The sequence below is a fragment of the Bos indicus x Bos taurus genome, chromosome 22, assembly GCF_003369695.1.
Source record: "Bos indicus x Bos taurus breed Angus x Brahman F1 hybrid chromosome 22, Bos_hybrid_MaternalHap_v2.0, whole genome shotgun sequence".
In the NCBI taxonomy this organism is placed as follows: Eukaryota; Metazoa; Chordata; class Mammalia; order Artiodactyla; family Bovidae; genus Bos; species Bos indicus x Bos taurus.
Window position 1 is genome coordinate 33,753,354 of NC_040097.1, and position 23,590 is coordinate 33,776,943.

General features: G+C 41.4%; 1 protein-coding gene across 4 annotated transcripts in view; it reads right to left on the reverse strand.

Annotated features, from left to right (window-relative positions):
• CNTN3 (contactin 3) overlaps window positions 1-23,590 on the reverse strand; it is a 399,245-nt gene that overhangs the window by 360,883 nt on the left and 14,772 nt on the right. The window contains exon 1 of one of the 4 annotated variants that reach the window (XM_027522609.1): window positions 20,672-20,763. The exons of the other annotated variants lie outside the window; for them this stretch is intronic. The gene's annotated coding sequence lies outside the window, so the exon portion shown is untranslated. Of the gene's footprint in view, window positions 1-20,671; window positions 20,764-23,590 lie in introns of those variants that run through there. 4 annotated transcript variants of the gene reach the window in all.

Consider the following 23,590-nt stretch of genomic DNA (forward strand, 5'->3'; position numbering starts at 1 on the left):
TACACTCAATGCCCCAACCCTGCAGTAGGCCACCGTGACCCACACCTCTGCTGGAGACTCCTGGACACTCATGGGTAAGTCTGGGTCATTCTCTTACAGGGTCACTGCTCCTTTCTCCTGGGTCCTGGTGTGCACAAGGTTCTGTTTGTGCCCTCCAAAAGTCTATTTCTCCAGTCCTGTGTAAGTTCTTGCGGCTCTATGGTGGGGTTAATGGTGACCTCCTCCAAGAGGGCTTATGCCATACTCAAGTCTGCAGCACCCAGGGCCCCTACCCCTGCAACAGTCCACTTGTGACCCATACCTCCACAGGAGACACTCAAACACAGTTCTGTCTCAGTCTCTGTGGGGTCTTTGGGTCCTGATGCGCACAAGGTTTGTTTGAGCCCTCTGAGTATCTCTGGCAGGTATGGGGTTTGATTCTAAACAAGATTTCACCCGTCCTACTGTCTTGCTGGGGCTTCTCCTTTGCCCTTGAACATAGGGTATCTCCTCAAAGTTGCTCCAGCATGGCACAGCCACTGCTCCAGCACTGTGCAGCTGAACTAAAAGATGATGCTGTAAAAATCCTAAAAGATGATGCTGTGAAAGTGCTGCTCTCAATATGCCAGCAAATCTGGAAAACTCAGCAGTGGCCACAGGACTGGAAAAGGTTGGTCTTCATTCCAATCTCAAAGAAAGGCAATGACAAAGAATGTGCAAACTACCACACAATTGCACTCACCTCACACGCTAGCAAATTAATGCTCAAAATTCTCCAAGCCAGGCTTCAACAGAATGTGAACCGTGAACTTCCAGATGTTCAAGCTGGATTTAGAAAAGGCAGAGGAAACAGAGATCAAATTGCCAATATCCACTGGATCATCAAAAAAGCAATAGAGTTCCAGAAAAACATCTGCTTCTACTTTATTGACTATGCCAAAGCCTTTGACTGTTGTATCACAACAAACTGTGGAAAATTCTTAAAAGAGATGGGAATACCAGACCACCTGACCTGCCTCTTGAGAAATCTGTATGCAGGTCAGGAAGCAACAGTTAGAACTGGACATGGAACAACAGACTGGTTCCAAATAGGAAAAGGAGTATGCCAAGCCTGTATATTGTCACCCTGCTTATTTAACTTATATGCAGAGTACATCATGAGAAACACTGGGCTGGAAGAAGCACAAGCTGGAATCAAGACTGCCAGGAGAAATATCAGTAACCTCAGATATGCAGATGACACCACCCTTATGGCAGAAAGTGAAGAAGCACTAAAGAGCCTCTTGATGAAAGTGAAAGAGGAGAGTGAAAAAGTTGGCTTAAAGCTCAGCATTCAGAAAACGAAGATCATGGCATCCGGTCCCATCACTTCATGGCAAATAAATGGGGAAACAATGGAAATAGTGACAGACTTTAGTTTTTTGGGCTCCAAAATCACTGCAGATGATGACTGCAGCCATGCATTTAAAAGACTCTTGCTCCTTGAAAGAAAAGCTATGACCAACCTAGATATCACTTTGCCAACAAAGGTCTGTCTAGTCAAAGCTATGGTTTTGCCAGTAGTCATGTATGGATGTGAGAGTTGAACAATAAAGAAAGCTGAGTGCCAAAGACTTAATGCTTTTGAACTGTGGTATCAGAGAAGAGGGCTTTCCTGGTGGCTCAGACAGTGAAGCGTCTGCCTGCAATGCGGAAGACATGAGTTTGATCCCTGGGTTGAGAATATCCCCTGGAGAAGGAAATGGCAACCCACTCCAGTACTCTGCCTGGAAAATTCCATGGACGGAGGCGCCTGGTAGGCAACAGTCAATGGGATCTCAAAAAGTAAGACATGACTGAGAAGACTCTTGGCCTGCAAGGAGATCCAACCAGTTCATCCTAAAGGAAATCAGTCCTGAATATTCATTGGAAGGACTGATGCTGAAGCTGAAACTCCAGTACTTTGGCCACCTGATGCGGAGAACTGACTCATCTGAAAAGACCCTCTTGCTGGGAAAGACTGAAGGCAGGAGGAGAAGGGGATGATAGAGGATAAGATGGTTGGATGGCATCACTAACTGAGTAGATCTGAGTTTGAATAAACTCTGGGAGTTGCTGATGGACAGGGAGGCCGGCCGTGTTGCAGTCCATGGGGTCACAAAGAGTCAGACACGACTGAGCAACTGAACTGAACTTTTTGGGGAGAGGGCAAGGCAGGGCTGCATACACAGTTTAGGATTGGCTGGTTTGAATAATTAAGGGGGAACTGTGTGGAATAGCGACTGTCCCCAGGTATCTGGCTCCTAAATCTGGATTGATCTAGGGCCATGGAAATACTGGCTTGGTGCATGAGAGTAGATAAAGGAGGTGGTTCAGAGTAGATAAAGGAGGTGGATCACAGACGAGATATAAACAACTCTGGCCAGTAGTTTGGCCCTGTAATTAACAGATGTCAAAGAGACAAATAACAGAACCTAAGAAAACACAGTTAGAATAATAATAGTCCGAGAGTGGAAACATGGAAACCAAACCAAATGTCCATCAGGAGACCAATGAATAAACGGTTTATGGTATATCCCTGTAGTGAAAGATTACTACTCAAGAGAAAAAAAAAAATCTAGTAGATGCAACACTACTTGACATAAATCTGAAAAACATGATGCTGAACAAAACAGCCATACTATTAAGAATATATGCATGATGCTTCAGGTTAATAGAAGTCTAAGAACAGGTAAAACTCTATTGTGGCAGGGGGCGAGGGGCTTGGGATTGACTAGGAAGGGCCATGAGTGTCCTGTATCTTGTTGTGGGTATCCATTTGTGACAACCTGAGGGTAATTAATTGTCAAAAGGCGTCAATTTGAACATTAAGACCTATGCATTTAATTGCATGTTAATTATGCTTCAACTATTTAAAATGAAAATAATCTGTTAAGGAAAATTAGAAATCTAAAGTACAGAATTGCTCTATTTTTATTGCTTACTTTTCATGTGTATCCTTATTTAGAGTCCAAGAAGAAGACAATAAAGGGCTTCCCTAGTAGCTCAGCAGTAGAGAATCTGCCTGCAATGCAGGAGCTGCAGGAGACTACGGTTCAATCCCTGGGTCAGGAAGATCCCCTTGAAGAGGACAAGCCACTCCAGTATTCTTGCCTGTAGAATTCCCATGGACAGAGGGGCCTGGAGCATTACAGTCCACAGGTTCACAAAGAGTCAGACAAGACTGAAGCAACTGCGCACGCGTGCGTGCGAGAGGCAACTACAGTAGTTCTAAGTGGAGGGTTTCCAGACTTTTAACTTCCAGTCCTGGCTCTTGTTCCTGGTTCTCATCCAAAAATCTCTGTGACTTTTTACCAAGGTACTTATTCTTTGAAAGCCTCAGCTTTTTCACTTGACAAAAATGGAGATAACAGTACTTATTTCTTATCTACATAAATATTCTGGCAACAACACAAGAGAGGTGATAACTGATAATCATAGTCACAGTAAAGATTATATTGTTAATAAAACCTGTATCAAACATGTCTCCAGGATGGATAATTAGAGGTAATACAATTGTAATATATGATTATTACATGTAATATGTAAATTTTGTACTTTACTCTTTATAATAGAATGTGACACCTGATACAGTTGTTGACATCCAAATGAGACAATATACAGGAATATAACATGTCGTTATATTATCTTCTTTCTCAAAAGGTATGAACTGCGGCACAGCACTTACAATCTGTTTTACATATATTATTGCATGTGATCCTTGCAACAAGCCAATTAAATAGATCCTATTATTATTCTCATTTGACATTTGAGGAAACTGAGGCTTAAACAAGTACCAAGCTCAAAGATGGAAAGTGGATAAGAGGTAGAGTAAGGATTTCAACCTTCTCATTAAGAACTCAGATACTTTCCATCTTTCCATCCTGACAGCCTCAGGAAAACAGTTCATCCCCTCCTGATTGTAAGATGGCTGTCTCTGACTGGATATCACATCTTTATACAGAATCCCAAGTACAGAAGGAAGAAAGAGGGCCATTCTGCTTTGTTCTTTTTTAATCCAACCAGTTGAATAACTAACACAAAGAGGGTTTCACCATTTTAAAATTCCTTTGAAAGGAAGAAGCTAGGAAGTGGCCTATCTTGCTTTAAAAAATATATTGTAGCTGAGATTTTTACATGCATTGAGAGTCATTAGATTGAAGGCTTCTGATGGGTCCATATTTGCAAGTCACAAGTGGGGACCTGCACAAATGAATCCACGCTAGAGCGACAGGGAGAATCAAATTAAAAGTTGTAAATCCCGGACTGTACTTATGTACGATTGAAACAGAAGTGGAGTATCTAATTCACATTACTTTCAGTGTTAAATAATAACAGTGTATAAGTCTAAACTCCCTGGATTTTCTGCAAAAGAACTGTGGAAATTGAGTTCTTGCAAACTACAGAATTAATCATTTACTGACATTTGTGGGCTTACATTGCATTAGATTTCTTATTTTGAAGTCAGGTTTTAGACAAGCAGAACACTACATACAGCTGACCACCCTTTATGGTATAATAAGCTGAATTAAATGTCATATTTGCAATTGACCCAAAATCTCTTATAGAATAACATTTGCCTTTTGTAAGACATACCAAAAACATTATATCATTACATGCTGACTTGATCATTAAACATTAAGTATGCTGCTGCTGCTGCTAAGTCGCTTCAGTCGTGTCCGACTCTGTGCGACCCCAGAGACGGGAGCCCACCAGGCTCCTCTGTCCCTGGGATTCTCCAGGAAAGAACACTGGAGTGGGTTGCCATTGCCTTCTCCAATGCATGAAAGTTAAAAGTGAAAGTGAAGTCGCTCAGTCGTGTCCAACTCCTAGTGACCCCATGGACTGCAACCCACCAGGCTCCTCCGATCATGGGATTTGCCAGGCAAGAGTACTGGAGTGGGTTATATATACATTTTAAAACCGAGTGTAAAATTAAAACTCTTTAAGTTTAAAAACCTTTATAGTACCTATCATCTTGAAATACTAAATGGCTCTCTTAACAAAACCTAATGATTGTACTGTCTGAAATAAACAAAACTAAAAACATAATTTTAATATATCAGATAAATAGATTAAAAGGGGATGTATCTGTGCCCATTTAAGAGTTCTTTTAGCTGTCAAAATGAGCTACAGAAGAACAAATGGGAATTGCATTCTATTTTATTTCACCTTTCTACAGAGGCACAGTATGAAATTCTTTTCTTGTAACTTCCTTGTTAAAATTACAATGTATCAAGTTGAACACCGACCCACTGGGATAATGGTAAAATTACTGTCTTGGTATTCAGACTTCATTTCCTCAAAGATTCTGGAAGTTGTGACAAGCTGCTAGATGTCTTCAAACTACAAAGGAAAGCAAAATACCCTTATCTTGGCTGGCACAGGACAAGCCAGCAAACAAAGTAGGGCATGTAGCCTCGGGCAATGGTTTCTCTGTAGAGACTCCAGATCTGAGAAAACCACTTATCAAAATATTTGCTCCTCTTAGTCATAGAGGAGGTTTTCAGCCAAACATGGAATGGGTATTTCATCAAGAAAACATATAAAGGTCATTAAGAACATGGGAGAATGGAAGGAGAATATTAAACTATACACACACACACACACACACACACACAACCCATTAACTTCTTTCCTTGGGTTGACTGACAGAAACACTCCCCTTGATCTTGTGGAATTAACAGTCCTTTTCTGCCTTTCAATCTGCATTAATGATGAGGGATATACTGTGCAGTTTGAGGAAAAATGTATTAAAATACATCAAGTGGCCACTCAGTAAATAATTATACTGGTGGGACACAGAGCTGCATGTACTGGGTTTAAAACCCTGGCACAGACAGTAAAGAATCTGCCTGCAATGTAAGAGACCCGGGTTGGATCTCTGTGTCAGAAAGACCCCCTGGAGGAGGAAATGGCAACCCACTCCAGTATTCTTGCCTGGGAAATCCCATGGACAGAGGAGGCTGGTGGCCTATAGTTCATGGGGTTGCAAAAGAACTGGATACAACTTAGCGACTAAACAACAATAACAAATAATACTAATATAATTATATTATAAATGAACGAATAAATAAGCAACAATTTAAGAAAGATACTATCTGAAACACTTCCCATGGCATATTTTTTTTAAAAGTATTAAGCATCTTTGTTCACGAAATGATGAATCTAATAGGGAACACAGGAGTGTCCATGGCATTTGCCTGCCTTTGTCTTGCACGTGTTCTGCCTTGAGTTTACTGTGATGAGTAGCAGCCCCCAAGCTACTCTCCCCAGACCTCTCCTCCCTCCGCAGCTACTCTCCCCACTTATAATTCAGGCGGGGCGTTTCCCACTTCCTTGGTTCCCAATTCAAGGATACACACATGGCCCAGACTTGGCTCCAAGAAGTCATTTCAGAACTTGGTCTCTATTAATAAGAAAATGACCTCTTTTTCCACAGAGAAATAAAAAAGCATTTAAAAGATAACAGGGGAGTCAGGTAAAGCATGGAGGAAGGGGTGTGTATGTAGAGACAGTGCAGGCAGATAACAATGCAAAAGAAACCCACGTGTCTTCAACATCAGGGCTTATCTGTCCACAAATGCTATGCTTTTCCTTTCAGTTCGGGCACAGAAGAGGACTGCACTCCGACTCTGAATACGGACATGCCCATCTGACTGGTTTTAGCCAGTGAGATGTGAGCAGAAGTGACCTGTACTTCCTGTAGGCTTTGAGACAACTACACATTTTGCCATGCTCCATTTTCCACGTCATTGGGAGAACAGAGGCACAAGCCAGAATTGCGCTTCTGTCAACTTGGGTCCCTGAGTAACCACAATGAGCAGATTTCATCTGCTGCTTAGGTTAGATATGTAGCATGAGCAAGACATAAGCTGCAACTGTATGACGCTATAGTGAATCTGAGGACTTAGCCTGCCAGATGAATACATGAGCAAAAAGAAAAGAGGGGGATACAGGCAGAGCAAGCCAGAAACCATGATAAACCTCAGTTTCACTCTGCCCAGTAAACGAGTCCTGGACTTTTCAATAAGGAGGGCTGATGCACTTAGAGGGGATGGAGGGTAGAGGTTTGAGCCCGTTTGAGTTGCAAATCTGACTTTTGCAACCAAATATATACCTTCTACTACAAAAGAGGCACCATTCATGTACAAAAAATAAATAAATAAATAAGCATACACAACAGGTGCTAAATTACCACAATGCACTTTTAAGCAGGCGGGAGGTCAGAGTGTAAGGTTTAGGCATGGATTTGATTCTGAGAAGCAACCAGAGGAGTACAGACTTTCCCCAGGAGAAAGGCACACACAGGTAAAGGTGAGTGCACAGCACAGAGGTAGCGATGCCCGTGCAGAGATCAGAGCAGTGGCTCTTGGCACCATCCCTCACCTTACTGTGTGGATACTTTGGAAAACATCTGGGGGCATTCTGGTTCTCTCACTGGGGAATACCAGGGTCTTTAGAAAGCAGAGGCCATGAAAGCTAGATATTTTGCAATGCAATTCCCACAGGGTTTTCATATGGGAAGGTTATGTAAGAAAAAACCTATCCATCATTACCTGAGCCTATGAAGAATAATTTGCATGGTCTTAATACATAAGGATGCAAATACTGTGTGAATCAAAGGAAGACCAAATTTGCAATGAATGTTCAGATGATACCAAGAATTGTCGCTCATATCATTTACCACATCACCAGTGGCAACATCCATAATGGGAACCCAGTCAACAATCTGACTCACAGGTAACCGGTCTGCAGCTGTAGTCACCACATTCACAGCGATTTTATGATTATATTCACATATACATACTTAGTTATCACGTTCATGTCAAATATGAAGACAATGCCAAAGTTTAGCTGACAACTGTCAAGTGTCTCTTCAATCCAAGCTTAATGATTATAAGACATGCAAGCACAGACAACCTTATCTTCTGGGGTGGGCATAACAAAACACTGAAAGACTAGAACAACAGAATCATGAACCAATTTCAAACAATAAATTACAAATAAAAAAACATTATAATTTCAAACAACAAACTGTGAATCAAGTTCCTTGTATTTCTCTTTTTTTATCATACATAAGATCTTACACGAGCCTTTCTGAAATCATGTGAACAATTCTGTTGTATTAACCATAATGTCATGTCAACATATAAAGGGGATATTACAAAATACTAGTTCGTATGTATCCTCATTGAGAACCACTGATTTTGAGGAGAGCAACTGAAAAAATAATATTGTTGCCAAAATGCAAGAAGCCTTGAATACCAGGTTAAGGACTTTTATAAGCAGCAGAAAGGTATTACAGTCACACAGTGAAAAAACTGAATGAACATGGCTATGTCCAAAGATAACTGATATGGTACCACAGAGGGTGGCAGCAGAAGAGGAGAAACCAGGAGGCTGTTGCTGTGGCCATGGTAACATGACGATAAAAGCCTAAACCAGAGCAATGGCTGGGGAGACGGATCTGAGGAACGATGCAAAGATGACTCCAGCATGATGAGTGTCTGGTTAGGGAAGTGGGGAGGTGAGGAAAGAATCGATGGGAAATCCAAGGCTTCTGGCTCCTTTGACAGGGAAGACTGATGGTCCAGAGACAGAAATAGGGAAGAATAAGCCAAGAAGTCATAAGATGAGGAGAAACAGGAGTTCAATTTCAGACGTACTCAAGTTTAAATCAACAGTAAGACATTCAGATGGAAATGGTGTGGTTGGGGAAACTGGGACTAGAGTGACAAGACCTAATCAGCACACAGGAACAACAGAGTTACAGAGAGAATGGAAGGACTCTACTGGAAGAGAGAAGGGAGAAAGAGAAAAGACTGTCAGCAGCTGAAGCTCAGACAACATCCACAACAAGCAAGGTAAGGATAAAAATCAGCCAGATGGAGCAGACACATAAAAGGACTCTAAAAGTTCAGTGCTATGAAAGTCACAAGAAGTAAAGTGATGGTAGAGATCAGCAGCAAATAGCACTGAGAGCTTGGAAACAAGGACTGAGACACAACCACTGAACCTGACCTGCAGAAGCTACCTGTGATCTCAGAAATGCCACCTGTACAGGCGTGAGATCAGAAGGCAGACAGGAAGGCTATCCAAGTCCAGAGAGGACAAGGAATCAAGGGGGCACATACAGGGCACACGTTCTAGAAGCTCAGCAGTGTACAAGAGGGCCAAAGGAAGAAACCTCAAGTCACTGATTACTGATTTCCACATGGAAGATGAAAAGATATGTTGATTGGTACAGACAGGGACTTTAACCTAAAACTGAGAACTGGGGGAAAAATACATCTACTCGAAAATGCATCACAGGGCAAAAAGAAAAACAAAATGAGACATATACAAATCATATCCAATAATTCTCAAAGAAAGTAACACACACACTTTTTCAAAGCGCTCAGACTTCAGGATGTGGCTGCCCCATGTGGCTTAGCTGTGAGATGGACTGACATTCTGGGTCACTGTTTCCCTTGCTTCCCTGAACAAAAATGAGGGTAAAACACAGATTCTTAATTGCAATTTTGTTCACAGCAAATGACTGTGGGTCACACCTAACTAAAGATTTACCTCTCCAGTATTCTTAATAAAGTTATTTTTCAAAAAGCTTAAACAAAACTCTGGATACATATGTCTCACTGATCATAAATTCTCTCTAGGAAATCTCTTTCTAGTAAGGTTAAAGAATAAAACATGTATAATTTACTACATCAACAATTGTTACCATTAATCACTTCATAATAGGAGGAACCATTGAGTGGCTAGTAGATTTCAGGCATACGTATAGCTTTAAAATAACTTAGCTTGCAAAAAAGTAAATGATTATGCATATTGACTCAATAGTCTAACACTTCTTATTAGATATTGAATTTTGTTTTTGTTTTTAGAAGTCTCACAAATTCTGACTAGCAAATTAACTGAGAGTTTTATAGCCTGGCAAATTTGTTTTAACTTTAGAACAATTTATGACAAGGAGTCCAAAATATACTGTGGCTAATTAATGACTTTTTTGTGGTTTCACATACATAATGCATTAGCCTTGTGATAGCTTCACCTCATATCCTACTGAACCATCTCTCTCTCTCAAATTTCAATGCATGTAAGTGGCTGAAAGAATAGAAACTCCATTTTCTCTTCTCTTTTACAACAACTTCTGGTGCAAAGGTGATTTGCTACTGAACATCAAACAACAATAGAGAGACTTTGAAGGTTAAAGAAGATTACTATATGTGACTTTAAATTTCCAAAAATATTACACAGTAGTCCAGAATTCCTAGTGGTGTTACAAAGTCTATATGCTCATAGAAAGAGAAAGTATTTTCATTAATGCTAAGAAAACACTACTGCTATTTGAGCAGAGTAGTTACAAGTGCCAATATTAACTCTGTGCCAGAAACCATATTATTTTTAATTTAGACAAGGAGATTTTATAGGGTACACACACACACACACACACACACACACACACACAAGAAAGCCCCCACTCCCACAATGCATGTGTGTGTGTGTGTGTGTGTGTGTGTGTATGTGTGTGTGTATGTGTGTGTGTATACACACTTGGGGGTGTGAACCTATGCAAAAACCTCGCTTTGACCCAGTTCACTGGTTGCTATTGTTTTACCAGTGGGATCAATATTAGTGGCTGTTTCTATTATTTGAGCATCTACTAAGAGGAAGCCCTGGATAGTAAAAGCTGTGTCATTGACTTAAAAATCCTTATAAAATAGAACTATCAAATATTATATATCTTCTTGCAAACCGTCTCACAACCAAGCCACAATACAGTGGGGTAACATGAACAGAGTGACTGACAGTTCACTCTCTAGAAGAGGAGAAAGAGAGACAGCACTTCAGAAGACAGACAGGACAGAAAAGGTCAAGGACACATGGAAGAGAAGAGATGAAACTCTAAGGGGAACAATTTATTCTGCCCAATAAGAGGATATGTTCAAGCTAGTTTTAGAAAAGGCAGAGGAAGCAGAGATCAAATTGCCAACATCCACTGGATCATCAAAAGAGCAAGAGCATTCCAGAAAAACATCTATTTCTGCTTTATTCTCTATGCCAAAGCCTTTGACTATGTGGATCACAACAAACTGTGGAAAATTCTTCAAGAGATGGGAATACCAGACCACCTGACCTGCCTCTTGAGAAACCTGTATGCAGGTCAGGAAGCAACAGTTAGAACTGGACATAGAACAACAGACTGGTTCCAAATAGGAAAAGGAGTACGTCAAGGCTGTATGTTATCACCCTGCTTATTTAACTTACATGCAGAGTACATCATGAGAAACACTGGGCTGGAGGAAGCACAAGCTGGAATCAAGATTGCTGGGAGAAATATCAATAACCGATGACACCACCCTTATGGCATAAAGTTAAGAACTAAAGAGCCTCTTGATGAAAGTGAAAGAGGAGAATGAAAAAGTTGGATTAAAGCTCAACATTCAGAAAACGAAGATCATGGCATCTGGTCCCATAACTTCATGGGAAACAGATGGGGAAACTGTGGAAACAGTGTCAGACTTTACTTTTCTGGGCTCCAAAATCACTGCAGATGGTGACTGCAGCCATGAAATTAAATTTTGTACTCCTTGGAACAAAAGTTATGACCAACCTAGATAGCATATTCAAAAGCAGAGACATTACTTTGCCAACAAAGGTCCATCTAGTCAAGGCTATGGTTTTTCCTGGGGTCATGTATGGATATGAGAGTTGGACTGTGAAGGCGGCTAAGCACCGAAGAATTGATGCTTTTGAACCGTGGTGTTGGAGAAGACTCATGAGGGTCCCTTGGACTGAAAGGAGATCCAACCAGTCCATCCTAAAGGAGATCAGTCCTGGGTGTTCATTGGAAGGACTGATGTTGAAGCTGAAACTCTAATACTTTGGCCACCTGATGCAAAGAGCTGACTCATTTGAAAAGACCCTGATGCTGGGAATGATTGAGGGCAGGAGGAGAAGGGGATGACCGAGGAGAAGATGGCTGGATAGCATCACCGACTTAATGGACATGGATTTGGGTGGACTCTGGGAGTTGGTTGGTGGGCTGCTGTCTATGGGGTTGCACAGAGTCGGACACAACTGAAGCGACTTAGCAGCAGCAGCAGCAGCAGCAGGGAGGCCTGGCATGCTGCCGTTCATGAGGTTGCAAAGAGTCAGACACGACTGAGCAACTGAACTGAACTGAACTGAAAAGGGAGCTAAGGGTGAGTTAAGAAGCACAGGCAGCCTCTCAATAGACTATCAGCATCCTGTTTGTTAGAAATATCCTAGTGCACTCCACGTGGGTGTGCTAGGTTATAGGCATGTTTGCAGTGGGCAATTCCATCAGTGCCTACACTTACATGAAAAAAAAAAAATAGTACTGTAGTTACATATTCTAAACAACCTCTCCTATTTCAAAAAAGCATTAAAACAACGTATACAAAACAATAGCGGAAAACCCTACAATGTATTAATATCATCAACACTGAAATCCATGGATCTCATTCCCTGTGTAAGTCAATGAATGGAAAATAAAGAAGGCAAATGGACTTGAGTACCAAAGGTCTTCCAGTTGGAAAAACTATAATTATGTCACTGCAAGGTATTACTGTTTATGAGGCAGAGTTCTGTCTCCAGCATGGCATCAATATGAACCTTATGGACCTGGAATTAATCCTTTTCCCTTCAATGGATGCATGAGCAATGTTGCCCTGGAATTAATGTCTCTCCCATCCTCCTAGGTATACGTACTTGCAGGAGAAGCAGACAATTTAAATATACCATGCATTTCATTTACAGAGATTTCTAAGGCAGCAAAGTAATCAGAAGGATAAGAGGGCTCCATTCGCTGTCTCATCAGTTCACAGGTCTGACGGGAATCATCAGTGCAGACTGACTGTACACAAGGGTTGATAAATCAGACTTATACTAGGTTTGGTCCTGAACCAAAAAACCACTGTTTATAACCATTTAAGAAAGAAAAACTTCATCATTATCCTTGCAAGAATAATTTCATTAGATATATAAACCTCTTCACACGATTTAATATCATATGGAGAAAATATCTATAAGCAAAACCCTCTTCTAAGCAAAAATCTTCCTAGAACTAAAATTTACTGGGGAGTTGGTTGTTGGTTCTTTTTTTTTTTTGGATAAGGAGTAACCCAGACTTTGTTGCGCCTACTTACTGAGCTGTGGCTTTGTGAAATGGAATTTACAATTACTAAAAAGAAAAGAGCCCCAAATCCCACAACTTCTTTCACTTAATTATTCATGGCATTGATCAGCACATTTATTTTTAAAAATAGATAAAGTTAGAGCAGTGCTTGTAGAGGAAGAAAACTTCTTCTTCCATACTTACATTACAGTGGACTTAGGAGTTTCTTTTTCCAGAGTTTGTACTTTGCATATGTAAATTTTAAAACCAATCAAATATCATCACAACATATTTGAAACAAGTTTACAATGTTCAAAGCTGTTTTGCAGGTGACACTTCTCATTCTAATTCACTCACCAGGATTAATTTCTGTTCAGTTCAGTTCAGTCGCTCAGTCATGTCCGACTCTTTGCGACCCCATGAATCGCAGCACGCCAGGCCTCCCTGTCCATCACCAACTCTCGGAGTTCACCCAGACTCACGTCCATTGAGTCAGTGATGCCATCCAGCCATCTCATCCTCTGTCGTCCCCTTCTCCTCCTGCCCCCAATCCCTCCCAGCATCAGAGTCTTTTCCAATGAGTCAACTCTTCGCATGAGGTGGCCAAATACTGGACTTTCATCTTTAGCATCATTTCTTCCAAAGAAATCCCAGGGCTGATCTCCTTCAGAATGGACTGGTTGGATCTCCTTGCAGTCCAAGGGACTCTCAAGAGTCTTCTCCAATACCACAGTTCAAAAGCATCAATTCTTCGGTGCTCAGCCTTCTTCACAGTCCAACTCTCACATCCATACATGGAAAAACCATAGCCTTGACTAGACGGACCTTTGTTGGCAAAGTAATGTTTCTGCTTTTGAATACGCTATCTAGGTTGGTCATAACTTTTGTTCCAAGGAGTAAGCGTCTTTTAATTTCATGGCTGCAGTCATCATCTGCAGTGATTTTGGAGCCCAGAAAAATAAAGTCTGCCACTGTTTCCACTGTTTCCCCATCTATTTCCCATGAAGTGATGGGACCAGATGCCATGATCTTCGTTTTCTGAATGTTGAGCTTTAAGCCGACTTTTTCACTCTCCACTTTCACTTTCATCAAGAGGCTTTTTAGTTCCTCTTCACTTTCTGCCATAAGGGTGGTGTCATCTGCATATCTGAGGCTATTGATATTTCTCCTGGCAATCTTGATTCCAGCTTGTGTTTCTTCCAGTTCAGCGTTTCTCATGATGCACTCTGCATAGAAGTTAAATAAGCAGGGTGACAATATACAGCCTTGACATACTCCCTTTCCTATTTGGAACCAGTTTGTTGTTCCATGTCCAGTTCTAACTGTTGCTTCCTGACCTGCATACAAATTTCTCAAGAGGCAAATCAGGTGGTCTGGTATTCCCATCTCTTTCAGAATTTTCCACAGTTTATTGTGATCCACACAGTCAAAGGCTTTGGTGTAGTCAATAAAGCAGAAATAGATGTTTTTCTGGAACTCTCTTGCTTTTTCCATGATCCAGCCGATGTTGGCAATTTGATTTCTGTATATTGTTCTTAATCATAAAAATTAGACACATCTAGCAGTACTAAAAATAAATGTGGTAATGAGGGAAATAGAATGGATAAGTCTTAGAAATTACCTCAGGTTTTACAAAAAAAATATTAACTTTCAATAAATTACAAGACATTGAATTTAACAGAATAGACTTCCCACACCCCAAATCATTTAAGAGTACCTTGGAAACTTCTAGAAGAAAATTTAGAAGATACAGAGTTCCCTTAGAGTGGAAAATCATCTGAAAATATAGCAGTCAGCAATTCTTGGACTTCTCTGGTGGTGCAGTGGTTAAGAGTCTGTCTGCCAATGCAGGAAACACAGGGTCAATTCCTGGGCCAGGAAGATCCCACATGCCTAGGAGTAACTAAGCCCGAGTGCCCCAGCTACTGTAGCCCACAAGCCCTAGAGCCCAGGCTCTGCAACAAGAGAAGCCACCGCAACGAGAAGTCTGCACTCCACAACTATAGAGTAGCCCCGCTTGCTGCAACTAGAGGAAGAATGAATGCAGCCAAGACCCAGCACAGCCAAAAGTAAATAAATAACTAATTAAAACAGTTCCTCTGAATGCTGTGTGCTGCACTGCTTATTCCCATCAAGTATGTATCGCCTATTCTTGATTCTGGACTGGCCTGGTGACATGCCTTACTCAACAGAATACAGCAGAAGGGACATTCCGCTGGTTCCAGGGTTAGACCTTGAGAGGTTTCCACTTTCACTCTCATGGGAAGTAAAGGAAACCAAGGCTAGCTTACTGAACCATGACAGGTGCAGTAATAGTAACAATGACAGAGCAACCCATCCAGGTCCCAGTCAGTCCAGTTACCCCAGGAGGCAACAAGCTTGGGGGTAAAGGTATCCTAGATACCCAGACCCAGACACAGATTAAAGATGCGCTGTGCCTGAACAGCCCTGGTTGAATCTCTAACTTACTTACAGAGCTGTAAATGATAAAGTGACTGTTTTAAAAACCACTAAATTTGGGAATGATTGGTTACCCTGCAAAAAGTAACTGATACATTTATAAGTGAATTAAACACTGTGTCATTTCCACTCACATTAATTCTAAAAAAGAATCAATGAACAAATATTTCCTTCCAGTGAGACATCTACTAGTTATAAGGCACAGAGAAAAAAAATTAATAATAATCATAATCAATTCAGTTCAGTTCACTCGCTCAGTCGTGCCTGACTCTTTGCTACTCCATGAACCGCAGCACAACAAGCCTCCCTGTCTATCACCAATTCCCGGAGTCCACCCAAACCCATGTCCGTTGAGTCGGTGATGCCATCCAACCATCTCTTCCTGTGTCGTCCCCTTCTCCTCCTGCCCTCAATCTTTTCCAGCATCAGGGTCTTTTCAAATGAGTCAGCTCTTCGCATCAGGTGGCCAAAGTATTGGAGTTTCAGCCTCAGCATCAGTCCTTCCAATGAATATCCAGGACTGATCTCCTTTAGGACGGACTGGTTGGATCTGCTTTCAGTGCAGGGAACTCTCAAGAGTCTTCTCCAACACCACAGTTCAAAAGCATCGATTCTTCGGGGCTCAGCTTTCTTCGCAGTCCAACTCTCACATCCATACATAACCATTGGAAAAACCATAGCCTTGATGAGACAGACCTTTGTTGGCAAAGTAATGTCTCTGCTTTTGAACATGCTATCTAGGTTGGTCATAACTTACCTTCCAAGGAGTAAGCATCTTTTTATTTCATGGCTGCAATCTCCATCCACAGTGATTTTGGAGCCCGAAAAAATAAAGTCTGACACTGTTTTCAATGTTTCCCAATCTATTTCCCATGAAGTGATGGGACCAGATGCCATGATCTTAGTTTTCTGAATGCTGAGCTTTAAGCCAATTTTTTCATTCTCCTCTTTCACTTTCATCAAGAGACTCTTTAGTTCTTCTTTGCTTTATGCCATATAGGTGGTATGATCTGCATATCTGAGGTTACTGAGATTTCTCCCAGAAATCTTGATTCCAGCTTGTGCTTCATCCAGCCCAGTGTTTCTCATGATGTACTCTGCATATAAGTTAATTAAGCAGGGTGACACTATACAGCCTTGACGTACTCCTTTTCCTATTTGGAACCAGTCTGTTGTTCCATGTCCAGTTCTAACTGTTGCTTCCTGACCTGCATACAGGTTTCTCAAGAGGCAGGTCAGGTGTCTGGTATTCCCATCTCTTTCAGAATTTTCCACAGTTGATTGTGATCCACACAATCAAAGGCTTTAGCATAGTCAATAAAGCAGAAATAGATGTTTTTCTGGAACTCTCTTGCTTCTTCGATGATTCAGTGGATGTTGGCAATTTGATCTCTGGTTCCTCTGCCTTTTCTAAAACCAGCTTGAACATATGGAAGTTCATGGTTCACATACTGCTGAAGCCTGGCTTGGAGAATTTTGAGCATTACTTTTCTAGTATGAGAGATGAGTGCAATTGTGCAAGTTTGAGCATTCTTTGGCATTGCCTTTCTTTGGGATTGGAATGAAGACTGACCTTTTCTAGTTCTGTGGCCACAGCTGAGTTTTCCAAATTTGCTGGCATATTGAGTGCAGCCCTTTCACAGCATCATCTTTCAGGATTTGAAATAGCTCAACTGAAATTCCACCACCTCCACTAGCTTTGTTTATAGTCATGCTTCCTAGGGCCCACTTGACTTCCCATTCCAGGATGTCTGGCTCTAGGTGAGTGTGAGTGATCACACCATCATGGTTATGTGGGTCATGAAAATCTTTTTTGTATAGTTCTTCTGTGTATTCTTGCCATCTCTTCTTAATATCTTCTGCTTCTGTTAGGTCCATACCATTTCTGTCCTTTATTGAGCCCATCTTTTCATGAAATGTTCCCTTGGTATCTCTAATTTTCTTGAAGAGATCTCTAGTTTTTCCCATTCTATTGTTTTCCTCTGTTTTTTTGCATTGATTGCTGAGGAAGGCTTTCTTATCTCTTCTTGCTATTCTTTGGAACTCTGCATTCAAATGGATATATCTTTCCTTTTCACCTTTGCTTTTTGCTTCTCTTCTTTTCACAGCTACTTGTAAGGCCTCCTCAGACAGTCATTTTGCTTTTTTGCATTTCTTTTTCTTGGGGATGCTCTTGATCCCTGTCTCCTCTACAATGTCACAAACCTTCATCCATAGTTCATCAGACACTGTGTCTATCCGATCTAGTACCTTAAATCTATTTGTCACTTCCACTGTATAATTGTAAGGGATTTGATTTAGGTCATACCTGAATGGTCTAGTGGTTTTCCCCACTTTCTTCAATTTAAGTCTGAATTTGGCAATAAGGAGTTCATGATCTGAGCCACAGTCAGCTCCCGGTCTTGTTTTTGCTGACTGTATAGAGCTTCTCCATCTTTGGCTGCAAAGAATATAATCAATCTGATTTCAGTTTTGGCCATCTGGTGATGTCCATGTGTAGAGTCTTCTCTTGTGTTGTTGGAAGAGGGCGTTTGCTATGACCAGCAAGTTCTCTTGGCAAAACTCTATTAGCCTTTGCCCTGCTTCATTCCGTACTCCAAGGCCAAATTTGCCTGTTCCTCCAGGTGTTTCTTGACTTCCTACTTGCATTCCAGTCCCCTATAATGAAAAGGACATCTTTTTTGGGTGTTCGTTCTAAAAGGTCTTGTAGGTCTTCATAGAACTGTTCAACTTCAGTTTCTTCAGCATTACTGGTCGGGGCACAGACTTGGATTACCGTGATATTGAATGGTTTGTTTTGCCTTGGAAACAAACAGAGATCATTCTGTCATTTTGGAGACTGCATCCAAGTACTGAATTTCAGACTCTTCTGTTGACTATGAAAGCTACTCCATTTCTTCTAAGGGATTCCTGTCCACAGTAGTAGATATAATGGTCATCTGAGTTAAATTCACCCATTTCAGTCCATTTTAGTTCGCTGATTCCTAGAATGTCGACGTTCACTCCTGCCATCTCCTGTTTGACCACTTCCAATTTGCCTTGATTCATGGACCTAACATTCCAGGTTTCCGTGCAATATTGTTCTCTACAGCATCGGACCTTGCTTCTATCACTAGTCACATGCACACCCAGGTGTTGTTTTTTCCTTTGGCTCCATCCCTTCATTCTTTTTGGAGTTATTTCTCCACTGATCTCCAGTAGTTTATTGGGCACCTACCGACCCGGGAAGTTCATCTTTCAGTGTCCTATCCTGTCCTATACTGTTCATGCAGTTCTCATGGCAAGAATACGGAAGTGGTTTGTCATTCCCTTCTCCATTGGACCACATTCTGTCAGACCTCTTCATCCTGTCATATCAACAATATAATGTGCATTTAAGCACGATTATTAATTCATTAAATGAATATGGAATGGCTACTAAGACACAGATTGTATCCCACGAACAGGTGACCAGCAGGTAGAAAATTTTATAGTGTAGAAGGGTATAAAGCCAATGATAATTCATAATGCCAAACGCTATCATGTGCTGCCCTTTGCTAAATTGCTTCAGTTGTGTCTGACTCTATGTGACCCCATGGATTCCAGCCCGCAGGATCCTCCATGCAACAATACTGGAGTGGGTTGGCTGCCATGCCCTCTTCCAGGGGATCTTCCCTACCCAGGGATCAAACCTATGTTTCTTAAGTCTCCTGCATTGGCAGGTGGGTTCTTTACCACTAGCACCACCTGGGAAGCCCAAAATAACGGAGTTAAAATAAAGGTATGGAGATTTTTTTCTAAATCTAGAAATAACTATGTTGAAGCAATATAAGCATCATAAGAAAGGTGGCTCATTTTTTGTAAGGATTAAATGAAGTGGTTAGCATAGCACTTAGCACGTAATTAGGCCACATTAAATGGTGCTGAAAAATCTCAACTATACAAAGAGTTACACGAATTCAAACAGGGAAAGCTCATGAGTGGTTTGCAGGTTATTTGCAGATTTTTTCTAATTCGTTCAATAATTTTGAGAGGGTACTCTGTGCCCATTGGGAGAATAACCCAGAGGGGCCAAAATAAAGACACGTTTCCTTATCTCAAATTACTCAATGTGGAAAATACACACCAAATAAGAATAATGAGAGATACAAAAGGTAGAGCAAAAGAATATAACCTGTTCAGGAATGCTGTTTAATCTGAAATTCTTAAGAGGAGGAGGAGTAAGCCAGGCAATGGCTGCTGGGCATGTATGTATGAATCTATTGATATGTGTGAGGGTGAGGCAGAAGCAATGGGAAGTGTAACCCAGCCATTTGTAACAGTACATGCAAAGGTCTGGTCAAGAAATGGAAGACACCCATCACTGTTAGAATCAGAAAGCACAGGGAGGACCTCCCTATAGTAAGGCCAGAGGGAGCAGGGGGGTGAGAGATCACAGAGTGCTCAGGATTCATGTCAAGTAACCTGGACTTTAACTTAAGATCAACTGAAATTTACCAGAGTTTTGGTAAGCATTTCAACAGGGTTTTGTATTTAAAACACATGATGCAGTGTGAAAATAGAATCAGAATAGTCAAGAATAGATATTGGAGACAGAAGCCAGACCGTATGCTTTTGCAATAATTGAGAAAAATGATGATGGTGGTTTATCTGAAGCTGCTGGCATTAAAGGTGGAGGGAATGGGGCAGTTTCAGCAGATATTCTGGATGTAGGAAAGACGGGACTTATTGCAAATTAATGCCTCAAAAAAGGGGAAGAAGTCAGCAGGAAATCCTAGGTTTGTGGGTTGAGCAACTGATTTGATTCTGGTGTTACTTCCCTGTAGGGACAATGGAGAACACATTGGTAGAAAAATAACTCTGGCCAGGACTCTGGCTGACAAGGTCAGCTCTATACCTATCAAGGCTGAAGGGCTCTGAAACATCCAAGTAGACATTAGACATTGTATATTGACCAGCATAAATGAGGTTATGCTATACCAACAAACAGCTTGCAAATCTCTGTAGATGACAACAGTGAAGTTTAACTCATGCTCATATTTGATGTCCACTGCAGGTCCACGGAGGGCTTTGCTCACGGCAGCCACTAACCTCCCAGGATCACGCAAATTCCATCTAAGCTCAGGCTTTCCTGGCTGCAGAAGCAGATGAGGACACACAGAACCATGGATGGGCTCCCGGAGTCCCTGCAGGGAGGGACAAAATGTGAGATGTTCACATTCCTTTGGCCAAAGTAAGTTAAGGAACCAAGCCTGCCATCAACAATGCGGCAGGAAAGAAATCATCCTTTCCTTGGGAAGGGGTAAATGATTATCAATAGCTTCTTACAGTAATAAAGCAAACAATAAAGATAAATAGGTTTAGACTTTTAGATTAAACTAACTAGAGAGAGCGAGAGAGCAAGAGAGAGAGAGAGAGATGTGAGAAGAGAGATGTTAAGGTGAATTTTTTAAAAGATGGGTATGATTTTCAAGGGAGTTCCCAGGTGACACAGTGGTAAAGAAGCTGCCTGCCAACGCAGGAGATGCAAGAGATGCAGGTTCAATCCCTGGGTGGGGAAGATTGCTTAGAGCAGGAAATGGCAACACATTCCAGTACTCTTGCCTGGAGAATTCCATGGACAAAAGACCATGTTGGGCTGCAGTCCATAGGGTCGCAAAGAGTCAGACATGACTGAGCAACTCTTAATTGTGCTCATAAGCATAGCACATGATTTTGACAGAAGAAAGAAAATCATTAAGGGCTTCCCTAGTGGTCCAGTAGTTGGGACTCAGCCTTGCAATGCAAGGGATACTGGTTTGATCCTTGGTCCGGGACGATCCCATAGGCTGTGGAGCAACTAAGCCTGTGCGGCACAGCTACTGAGCTAGTACTCTAGAGTCTGCAAACTGCAACTACTGAAGTCTGTGCGCCACAGAGCCTCTGGTCTGCAACATGAGAAGCCACTGCAATGATGAGCCTGCGTACCACAAGGAGTAGCCCCCACTCGCCACAACTTGAGAAAAGCCTGCACAGCAAAAAAGACCCAGTGTAGCCATAAATAAATAGATCTTAAAGAAAAAAACATTAAGAGGATTCCAGATATTAATGTGGGATGATGGAAAGCAACAGTGACAGGTGAAAGTTTTCATTAGATTTTGCACACCTCTCTTTACAATGAAGAGGAAAAAGTGGGGGGGAGTAAATGATTCATTTGAGGGAGAAGGAAAATGAGCCAATCAAAGTCTCCATGACCAAAAGAGGAAACAGCAGACCACCTTGGAAAGAAGGGAAATGACAGGGTTAAGCTGGGAAGGGAAATTGGGAAAGGAAGCTGAAATAGGTCCTGAAAAGTAAAGTCAATTTTAGACAGAGATGAAATTTTACATAGAGAGAAAAATGAGTCTACTTGGGGTCTGAGATGAGTAGAAAAGTTCACTCACAATCACTATGGAAGACAAGGCAATAGCTCTCATTTACAGTTATATATATATTGTCTTTCTTATGAGTGGAGGCTGTTCTGGGGTGAAACATGCATTGCTTTTGGACATGGGACATGCAGATTCCATTTCTGGTTAGGCTGTTAATCTGTTATTTGACCTAAGGTACTCAATGAATATTTTTGGTCTCACTAGTAAAATATATTCTAAGATGCTAAGCTGTATAAGCATTTCTGGACCTAACATGAAAGCAATACAAAGAGAGATTTTACCTAGATCCACTCCCTCCTTGGTCTCCTAGTACCTGAGATTCACAACAGGATACAACCTCCAATCTACCTCCATGCTCTAATACCTGACACTCCACCCAAAGCAAAATCTTCCTCTGTCACAATTTACAACCTGCCAACTATCCACCTAACATGTTCTCCTTTGCAACAAGCATGGAAATGACCCACCGGTTCCAGAACTTGCCAGGACAACTCTTACCAATGATCAGGAGGCCTTCCCTATCATTCTACTTGACAGTCAGCTCAGATTCCTTTTCTTCTGAACTCCCTTGTCTTTTCACATGTATCACATTTCCATTTTTCTATGAATGTATATATATATAGAGAGAGAGAGAATGCAAATACTAAGGACACCAACACTAATATTGTACAAACACAAATATCAATAGGTAGCAAAACTATTGACTTTCCCCTAAGGTTCTTGCCTCCTATACTTATTACAACAAATCTATACAGTTGGAATCAATATTCCAACTTTAAATATGACACTAAGCTGAAGAATGTAGCCAAGGTCACCAACTATTAAGTGGTAAACAAAGTTGGCCTGGATTAAGACGCACAGGCATTATGACAGGCACAATTTCATAATATTGTTCACAGGTTTCTAAATACATGTCAGTTCTTCCCATTGGACTGTATGCTCCCTTAGAGCCTTCATTATATTTTCTCTCTATTGCTGGACTTCATACTGAACTCTTCCACTCAGGCAGCAATTAAAGAGTTATAATTCATTTAAAGGCAATAAACTGACATTTACATTTCCTGTTCCTTATTTGAAAACCAACTAAAATCTAGGGGGCATTTACAACGCTTAATGGATATCAGGCTTGCTGGTACGGCAGTATTCATTATTGGCTCAAATTCTCCACCCCTCCCTACCTGTGCCTTGGCCATGTGACAGTTCCTCCCACTTAAGGGGCAGAGGATAGTCCCGTTCCCTGGAATTTGGCTTTGGCCGTGTTTCTTGTTATGGCCCACAGAACACACAAAGGTGACGTGCTAGTTGCAAGCCAAGATCGTGATAGATCTTCTATGTTTCTACTTATCCTTTTGTACTCATGCAACTGGCATTAAGAATAGTTTCCACCACGGAGCTTCTCCTTCAGCTTGCACCCCAGAATAACATGTGGAAACACCTGAATCAGCCAGACCTGCAGCTTGAGCAAAGCCCAGTCAAGATGTGCCAACCCTCAGCTCATCCACAAAAATACGAGCAAGCGTAGCTGAGTTCAGCAGAGCCACCCCAGCCAATCTGCAAAAGTGAGAACTAGATAAATTTCTCTTTGAGGCTACTGAAATTT